This window comes from Elaeis guineensis, chromosome 2 (genome assembly GCF_000442705.2).
Source record: "Elaeis guineensis isolate ETL-2024a chromosome 2, EG11, whole genome shotgun sequence".
Classification (NCBI taxonomy): Eukaryota; Viridiplantae; Streptophyta; class Magnoliopsida; order Arecales; family Arecaceae; genus Elaeis; species Elaeis guineensis.
Genome location: NC_025994.2, coordinates 103197875 through 103206117, shown reverse-complemented (window position 1 = coordinate 103206117; position 8243 = coordinate 103197875). Strand labels below are relative to the sequence as shown.

At 34.7% G+C, this 8243-nt stretch overlaps 1 long non-coding RNA gene across 1 annotated transcript; it reads right to left on the bottom strand.

Moving 5' to 3' along the window:
- Positions 1 to 552: 552 nt before the first annotated feature.
- Positions 553 to 7159, bottom strand: LOC140855765 (uncharacterized). Its single transcript, XR_012138958.1, has 2 exons — positions 5898 to 7159; positions 553 to 718 (listed from the first exon to the last, which is right to left on the bottom strand). It is a non-coding gene; the product is annotated as an uncharacterized lncRNA (long non-coding RNA).
- Between the last annotated feature and the right edge of the window lie 1084 nt (positions 7160 to 8243).

Genomic DNA, 8243 nt, shown 5'->3' with positions numbered 1-8243 from the left:
GTTGCCTGACCTCCGATGAAGCCACCCACCTCATCAGAGCCTGGGTCACTGGAGGAGGGGACCTCACGGAGAAAAAGAAAAAGAAAAAGAAAAAGAAAAGAAAAAAGAGAAAAAGAAAAAGAAAAAGAAAACAAAACAAAAATAGAAAAAAAAGAAGGAAAGAGAGAATTTTTCTCTCTCCTCTTCCTCTTTTCTCTCTCTTTCCTCTCTCCTCTCTCTACCTTCTCTCTCCATTTTTTCTCTCTAGATTCTCTTCCTATTTTCTCTCTCTAGACCTTTCTCTCTCTTTATGAATTTTATCTCTCTAAGGTCTTTCTACTCTCTCTCTGATCGCATCACAGATCCTAAGATAAATTTGAAATAAAAATATGATGATTTGAGATTGCTCCGAAATTAATGCAGTAGATTAGATCCCGATCCGATCTTTATTCGAAATTGATAACATCAATCATGGTTTGTCACGCCCCGAACCCAACACCCGGGTCGGATACGTGATGGCCGCACACTCCTTAGAGCAAGCCCTAAAGAATATGCAAGGTCAAAAATAAATCATTACAATCATAACATCCATACCATTAATTTCAATAATAATTCGTAAAACCTTACATAATTACAAATTAAATTTCTTCAATTCTCTGTTCAGATACTATGACACTCTATTTATCCTTCTGCTCACCCGTAAATCCAAGCCATAGCCAATCTAAGTCATCCTGTAACTCTGAGAAGAAAAGAAAGATAAAGGGGTGTGAGCTTTACAGCCCAGTAAGAATTCTCATATCACACTGATATAGTAATATTGTCTGAAAATAAGGATAAGCAATAAAATATAAAATCTCATGTTCAATGTCCAGAATAATGCAAACATTCATAAATTTTCTGTCTTGTTAAAATAGATGCATCATCATATGTTAACAGGTGAAACCTTTTTGTTCAACAATTGTTTCATGCCTTATCTTTCATTTCTCTTTTCATAATCATATGATTTTTTAACATTTTTCTTCTGGCTCTGGACTATCCAAGTTTATACCTCAGTCATCATCCGGATCGAATCCACTTAAAATATCTTTCAAGACTGTCCCAGGATGAGCTCCTGGCCGGCTGTCCCACGTACCAAAGCCCGTGAGAGGCTGTCCCAGGCATAAGCTCCTGGCGGGCTGTCCCAGGCATGAGCTCCTGGCCGGCTGATCCACCTGTAAACCAGTAGGGGCTGTCCCAGGCATAAGCTCCTGGCGGACTGTTCCATATGACAAGGCTAGTCCATACCATATATCTCTTTCTTTTCATTTAATCATTTTGTGTTGATTTCATCAAATCAATTCTGTCTTGCATTATGATCAATTCAGATATGTCATATCCATATAATCATACCATCAATCTCTGATACATATATATTGACATAACATACTCATGCTCAAAATCAAATAACAGTATCTCAGGTATAATAAATTCATCGATCTCAAATCTGACGATACAAAACCAACGATGCAAGACCAACAGTAAAATAGCATATATATAATAGTGATCATGTACAGGGATTCTTACCTTTATCGGTGACTGATCCAAGCACAGAAATCAATGTTCTTCTTTGATTTATGAATTTCTCTAACAAAATATTCCACTCGATATCTTATGCAGACAATCGTCTCTTCATAACCCTGATCAAATATAAAAATCACATATATGGAGAAAATTATCGATAATTGATCCTAATAATACAGATCGAGGACCTCTCTTAGGATTAATCAAAATTAGGACTTGTCTATGTATCAGGATCCTCCATTGATCTATAATACTTTTAGAGAGAGAAAATTCATGAAGAGAGAGAAAATTCTAGAGAGAGAAAGTAGAGAGAGAAAGTGAAGAGAGAAACTTTCGTATCCTTTCGATGAGGCACTCATGATCGAGATCATCAGTGGTCCTATCAGGGTGACTCAATATGAATCAAGTGTTACAATTTCGAATAGAATCGAACTGGGATCAGATCTACCGCACGAATTTCAGAGCAATCTCAGGTCATCTTATTTTCATCTCAATTTTATCCTATGGTTCATGATGCAATCAGAGAGGAAGAAAAGATCCTAGAGAGACAAAATCCGTAAAGAGAGGAAAAGTCTAGAGAGAGAATCTAGAGAGAGAAAATGTAGAGAGAGAAGGTAGAGAGAGGAGAGAGAGAAAATTTTTCTCTCTTCTTCTTTATTTTATTTTATTTTTATTTTTCTCTTTCTCTTTTTTTTCTTTTTTTTCTTTTTCCTTTTTCTTTTCTTTTTTCTTTTTCCTTTTTCTTTTCTTTTCTTTCTTCTTCTTCTTCCTTCTTCTTTTCTTCCCGCGACCTCCCTTGACTGAAACAGGGGAGGACCGTGAGGTCCCCCCCTTGGCGGCTCGGGCTCCAGCGGCTTGGCCGGAGATCCGGCAACGACGGCCGACCGTGCGAAGCGGTCGGCGATGGGGTTTGGCCGACGGCTCTCTTTTTTTTTCTTTTTTTTTTTCAAAAAATAGGGGATCTTCTTTGGAATTTATTTCCCAGCAAAATCGATGGCCGACGGTGAGGTCTTGGGCCAGGAGAGGAAGGGAAGAGGAAGGGGAAGAAGGGGAGGGGCTTACCTCGAGCTCCGGCAATGTCGTCAGCTCCAATTTCCGGCGAGCACAAGTACGGGAGGCCTTGACTTCAACCAAAGAAAACAAGGAGAAAGGAGAGAGAGAAATCGGTGATCACTATGGGTTATTTAGGAGGGGGAGAGGGGGTCTTATAGAGTAGAGAAGAGGTCGAATCCCCCTCGGATTCCAACTTCTCCTCCGGTGACTCAGGTGGAAGAAGACTCCCAACAGGAGTCTTCTTCGTTTCTTTCTTTTTTTTTTATATATCTGGGTTATTACATTCTCCCTTCTTTAAAATAATTTTATCCTCGAAATTAGGTTATGTCGTTCGAGATACCTATTTCTAAGTATACATTCTTCATGTCATTCTTAAGCTTACGATAATGTCATATATATTATTTATTTCTCATGATCTTGTTATAACAAAAATTATTTGAAATTTCAAACTCATCCCTTCTTATTGATTTCTCAACTTTTTGAAGAACTATAATATTTTGGACTTGTATTAATATACCATCGTTATTTGTCTAATATATTCCACTCAAATTCATAATTATCTCAGGCTACCCTTGATAGAAAAATAAATAAAGATCAAACATCGGGCACTCTTCACAATCATCGATTTCGTTCTTCACTTGATCTTCCAACAAATTTTATATATAGACTCTCATCTTAAGAAAAATCTCAATCTTCTATATCAGTTCAAGTAACAATATTAAAATTAAAAAAAAAATATGAGATCTATGTCAAGACATTCTAAGTTTGAACTAATATCAGAACTATCAAGCTGTTAATAAACTTGAGATATCTAGAATTTTTTGGCATTATCTACAATGAAGCAACCTACTGACAAGATTATCCGGCTATGATCAGATTAGATCAAAATTTATAGTATCCTTTCATTATCAATAAAATCTTTCCTTATTTGCAACTAATATATTCCATCATAACTTTTGATTTAAATGATTAATATTTCTAATCAATTCAGATCATCACGCTTTTGCTGCGCACTCTGATCTTAATTTATCAAATTATATAAGTCTATCAAAGATAAAATATCCTTATATGTTAGATCAATCCAGGATAGATCCAACCTTCAAATTTCATATAAGACTTAGGGCAAAGTTTTAAGTTTCTTTATCTTTACTACCTTTGGACATAGCATATAAAAATTAAATCTTGATCTACTTCCTATATTTGAAATCATTGTATAAGTTTCATCACTTTTCAAGAATCCAACATGTCTAAAATTAATTGGAGTTAATCTTAGATTTACCTTACAATCATTTAGATAATTTCTAAATCAATCTTCCTTTTTAAAAGAATTAATTCTAACTTGACAACTAAAAGAACTCAAGCCAACATCCTTAAGTAGAATCAACTTGATTATTTCTTATAGAGCTCTCTTCATCACAATCCTTAATATTAATCGATAAATCCATACAAAATTTTATCCCTTGTATAAGTCATTCAAAATTTAACATTAGCAAGATGTCTTAATTTAATTTTAAAAAAAAATCCAAACTTGACTTGAATAATTAATATACTTCACCATCTTCAACAATCACAAGAAAAATTTAAAAAAAAAAATCTAATCCAAAGATAGTAATATGAATTATTAAAGATTTCATCATAACCTATATATCATACTCTGACAAAATAATAATTTTTTTTTTAATTTAACAATATCAAAATACTTTTGATCCACTTAGAAAAGTAAGCTTTTGACTTGAAATTCAATGTAACTTGAAGGATCAAGGAATCCTATTCAGAATATGATATTTTGAGTAACCAAAGATTTCACCATGATGTATATCTCATATTCTTATAATAAAATTCAAGTATATTTTTCATCTAAGATTGAGTTTCATAAATGACCTCTTATGGGTTCAGTGTTCAAAAAATATTTCTCACTCATATGATGTAATTTCTTCTTAGACCATACCCTAATTAACTTTTTTTGATAAGTCCAAAATTCATAACGCATCAGATAATTATCATCGAAATTAGAAAAGTATCATGATCTTCAATCATATAAGTTTAACATTCCAAAATCATCTAGTATACTCAACATAACTTATCAATACCTCCCACTTCATTCCAAGGTCAACTCTTTTCATACTTAGGTCAACCTTACTAATTGAAATCTAAGATATAACTCGTCAATTCTATTATAGATATCATATGCCACTTATACATAAATTTCATCTTAATATCTATTGATTCAAAATCTAAATATTGAATCTTCTCTTTTATATCTATCATATTCCTCATGATTATAACTTAAGTTCAGATATCACTAGAATTACAATTCTGAATAATTATAACCTTAAACTCAAATACTACTTAAATCATATTTTCTAGTGATCATAACCTAAACTCTAATATCATTCTATCATACCTTTAATGATCAAAATCTTAAACTCTGATATTATCAATCATACTTTAGTGATTATAATCCCAAAGTTTTGATATCACTTATATGACAATCCCTAGTGACCTTAAACTTGGGCTCTAGTACTGTTCTGTCATATCCTAATTACTTATATCATTATCTCCGAATAAACGTAACCTAAGCTCTAAGCTCAAATGCCACTCTGTCACATCCTACTGATATTACATAAAGTTTTAATATCTCTTTATAATCTCTAGTGATCTTAAATCTAAGCTTTGATATTATTCTATCACATCCTAATCATTTATATCGTAATTTCCAATGATCATAGCCTAAGCTCTAATATCACTCTGTAATATTCTAATCACTTATATCATAATCCCTAATGATCATAACCTGAGCTCTGATACCATTCTGTCACGCCCCGAACCCAACACCCGGGTCAAATACGTGATGGCCACACACTCCTTAGAGCAAGCCCTAAAGAATATGCAAGACCAAAAATAAATCATTACAATCTTAACATCCATACCATTAATTTCAATAATAATTCGTAAAATCTTGCATAATTACAAATTAAATTTCTTCAATTCTCTGTTCAGATACTATGACACTCTATTTATCCTTTTGCTCACCCGTAAATCCAAACCATAGCCAATCTAAGTCATCCTGTAACTCTGAGAAGAAAAGAAAGATAAAGGGGTGTGAGCTTTACAGCCCAGTAAGAATTCCCATATCACACTGATATAGTAATATTATCTGAAAATAAGGATAAGCAATAAAATATAAAATCTCATGTTCAATGTCCAGAATAATGCAAACATTCATAAATTTTCTGTCTTGTTAAAATAGATGCATCATCATATGTTAACAGGTGAAACCCTTTTGTTCAACAATTGTTTCATACCTTATCTTTCATTTCTCTTTTCATAATCACATGATTTTTTAACATTTTTCTTCTGGCTCTGGACTATCCAAGTCTATTACCTCAGTTATCATCCGGATCGAATCCATTTAAAAAGTCTTTCAAGACTGTCTCAGGATGAGCTCCTGGCCGGCTGTCCCACGTACCAAAGCCCGTGAGAGGCTGTCCCAGGCATAAGCTCCTGACGGGCTGTCCCAAGCATGAGCTTCTGGCCGGCTAATCCACCTGTAAGCCAGTGGGGGCTGTCCCAGGCATAAGCTCCTGGTGGGCTGTTCCATATGACAAGGCTAGTCCATACCATATATCTCTTTCTTTTCATTTAATCATTTTGTGTTGATTTCATCAAATCAATTCTGTCTTGCATTATGATCAATTCAGATATGTCATATTCATATAATCATGCCATCAATCTCTGATACATATATATTGACATAACATACTCATGCTCAAAATCAAATAACAGTATCTCAGGTATAATAAATTCATCGATCTCAAATCTGACGATACAAAACCAACGATGCAAGACCAACAGTAAAATAGCATATATATAATAGTGATCATGTACAGGGATTCTTACCTTTACCGGTGACTGATCCAAGCACAGAAATCAATGTTCTTCTTTGATTTATGAATTTCTCTAACAAAATATTCTACTCGATATCTTATGCAGACAATCGTCTCTTCATAACCCTGATCAAATATAAAAATCACATATATGGAGAAAATTATCGATAATTGATCCTAATAATACAGATCGAGGACCTCTCTTAGGATTAATCAAAATTAGAACTTGTCTATGTATCAGGATCCTCCATTGATCCATAAGACTTTTAGAGAGAGAAAATTCATAAAGAGAGAGAAAATTCTAGAGAGAGAAAGTAGAGAGAGAAAGTGAAGAGAGAAACTTTCGTATCCTTTCGATGAGGTACTCATGATCGAGATCATCAGTGGTCCTATCAGGGTGACTCAATATGAATCAAGTGTTACATTTCGAATAGAATCGGACTGGGATCAGATCTACCGCACGAATTTCAGAGTAATCTCAGGTCATCTTATTTTCATCTCAATTTTTATCCTAGGGTTCATGATGCAATCAGAGAGGAAGAAAAGATCCTAGAGAGATAAAATTCGTAAAGAGAGAGAAAAGTCTAGAGAGAGAATCTAGAGAGAGAAAATATAGAGAGAGAAGGTAGAGAGAGGAGAGAGAGAAAATTTTTCTCTCTTCTTCTTCTTTTTATTTTATTTTATTTTATTTTTATTTTTCTCTTTCTCTTTTTTTTCTTTTTTTTCTTTTTCCTTTTTCTTTTCTTTTTTCTTTTTCCTTTTTCTTTTCTTTTCTTTTCTTCTTCTTCTTCTTCCTTCTTCTTTTCTTCCCGCGGCCTCCATTGGCTGAAACAGGGGAGGACCGTGAGGTCCTCCCCTTGGCGGCTCGGGCTCCGACGGCTTGGCCGGAGATCCGGCAACGACGGCCAACCGTGCGAAGCCGGTCGGCGATGGGGTTCGGCCGGCGGCTCTCTTTTTTTTTCTTTTTTTTTTCGAAAAACAGGGGATCTTCTTTGGAATTTATTTTCCAGCAAAATCGATGGCCGGCGGTGAGGTCTTGGGCCAGGAGAGGAAGGGAAGAGGGAGAGGAAGAAGGGGAGGGGCTTACCTCGAGCTCCGACAATGTCGTCAGCTCCAATTTTCGACGAGCACAAGTACGGGAGGCCTTGACTTCAACCGGAGAAAATAAGGAGAAAGGAGAGAGAGAAACCGGTGATCACTATGGGTTGTTTAGGAGGGGGAGAGGGGGTCTTATAGAGTGGAGAAGAGGTCGAATCTCCCTCGGATTCCAACTTCTCCTCCGGTGACTCAGGTGGAAGAAGACTCCCAACAGGAGTCTTCTTCGTTTCTTTCTTTTTTTTATATATATATCTGGGTTATTACATTCTTCCCTCCTTAAAATAATTTCATCCTCGAAATTAAGTTATGTCATTCGAGACACCTATTTCTAAGTATACATTCTTCATGTCATTCTTAAGCTTACGATAATGTCATATATATTATTTATTTCTCATGATCTTGTTATAACAAAAATTATTTGAAATTTCAAACTCATCCCTTCTTATTGATTTCTCAACTTTTTGAAGAACTATAATATTTTGGACTTGTATTAATATACCACCATTATTTGTCTAATACATTCCACTCAAATTCATAATTATCTCAGGCTACCCTTGATAGAAAAATAAATAAAGATCAAACATCGGGCACTCTTCACAATCATCGATTTCGTTCTTCACTTGATCTTCCAACAAATTTTATATATAGACTCTCATCTTAAGAAAA